Genomic DNA, 2,172 nt, shown 5'->3' with positions numbered 1-2,172 from the left:
TTTATATTACTTGAACCTTCTTTGTCCCATTAAGTGTACCACTAGATGGTCTCATTAACCACATCTATCTTTAATCCCTTTCTGACTTTGTGAACCTTTACACTTAAGTGTAACACATCGTAGCAGTGGAATTTCACAATTTCATCATGCTGTATAAATTTAAAAGAGCCCTTCTTATGTGGATTTTAACATGTTGCCTTTCAATTTCATTTATTCACCATTGGTTCTGTACTTCAGGAATGCTAACTTAATGATGCTCACAGAAATATATGGGCACAGAGCAGCTGTATTACCTTTACAGCCTAATTTGTCTTTCCACTAATGCTTAACCCTGGGTAATTGAGTACACTATTGATTTTCAAGATCCCATTGCTTCAAACAACTAAGCCCAATGTACCTTCCCCCAGTAGCTATCCTAGTTGTCTTTTGAACAATGTGTTGGCATAGACAGAGCTGTTTCTACTTTAATCAACAACTAGACTAGTATTTCACCTGACATCCTTCTATTTTTCCTCAAGTCCACTTAACACAACGTGGGAATATCAGGCTTAGCTGATTATACTGAATGTGTGATACAAAGTACTTTCTGCCTGCACGGTGATAATTTTCAAAGAGACTTAAGGGCAGCTGTGAAACCTCATCCAAAGTTTTGTCTTGACACATCAAAAGTGCAAAATGCAGAGCCCTGTTTTTCTTATCTTACTGTATGTTAAAAACTCCAAGCAAATAAGGAATCCATCATTACTAACTCACTTAGCAAGTGCTATTTGAAGGGCTGTTTTTCTGAAATCCCATCACTTGCCTATGTAGGTCATTTTACCCTAGGCCTTGCTTCCTGCCTCCTCCTGCAATAAACTATTTCCCCAGGGAAATACTGTGTGTTATTCTGTTCACTAGAAATCCTGGGGTTTGTTGAACTGCAAGAACAGCTTGGTTTACATTCCTCCCTCCAACAGACAGGAAACACTCACTAACAAATCCACACCAGTGTATGTTAGACAGCTAAACAGAAAGCCTCTAAGTCATCTTGCATTGCTTGGTTTTTAAGGAAGGCTGATCAGTTAAAGTGGTTTGTCAAACAGCTCCTTAGCATTTTTTATGCAGAAATTGTTTAGGCAGAACATTTTGTTACTACAGAATTACTTAACAGTGACTTCCCTGTACTTGTGTTTACAAGAATAATTTGAAAGGATGGGAACATTATGCACTATAAACTCTCCCTTAGATTCCTGTGGCACTTGCTGTTACAGAATATGGTTCAAATGACAGCCAACAAAATAAAACATGTAACTGTAATTAAATCTATAGAAAACAAAGTACAGTGTAAAAAAACAACTGCTAATGTGTATTGCTTATGTGTTTATGTCTCATATGGACAGCGACAAGAGTTTCAGGTGTAAAGCATTCAGCCTGGAGTTTAACTACAAATTACTGTAGAAATAAAGGGATTTCAGAGACTGGTTTCTTAAAGTCTGTTCAGGTGCATCTCATCATCTCTCTCTTCCACAAGTACCTTTTCCTTGGCCCTAAAACTGCTCCAGCCCTTCCATCCCTACCATTTAAATCTGCTGTTCTGCACACAGGAGTACCTGGCTGATCAAGGTCCCAGAGACTGCCAAATTTTAGTTATTTGCATTTTATAAATTTTAGTGCCCAGTCATAGACATCTTACATGGCTTTTAAGTTCAGGTTTGATTCTGAGTTAGGAGACCATAGTCCTTACATAGCAGAGGAAAGCACTGTAACAAGGTAATTCATGCAGCCTCCTTACAGACCTAAGTAGTGACTAAATCTGAATTGCTCTTAATGGCCTCAGTTCCTTGATGCAAGCCTGCAAATGGCTAGATGAGCCCTGTTATCAAGCAGAACTGTCACTAGCTGTTTAGCATTCCCAGAAAGACTAATGCTGCAGGGATTTTTTTTCCTTTTCTTTTTTTTTCCTTTTAACACAATTTACCTTGGAAACTTGTTCAGTGTTATTGTATCTTCCGCAGATGCAATTAACAGATTCTGATACTATATCTCAGTTTGAATAACAAGCCCCCAGAATACTGAGTTTAAAAATGCCTCATCTTAGAAATGATGCCTTTGCTGTTCTTTTGAAATGCTCACCTGGATCCACATGCTGTTGAGGTGACTGTAGCAGCATATGCATCTCCACATTTTGTACCA

The sequence above is a fragment of the Acanthisitta chloris genome, unplaced genomic scaffold (genome assembly GCF_000695815.1).
Source record: "Acanthisitta chloris isolate BGI_N310 unplaced genomic scaffold, ASM69581v1 scaffold11292, whole genome shotgun sequence".
Classification (NCBI taxonomy): domain Eukaryota; kingdom Metazoa; phylum Chordata; class Aves; order Passeriformes; family Acanthisittidae; genus Acanthisitta; species Acanthisitta chloris.
This window is presented reverse-complemented; position numbering follows the sequence as displayed.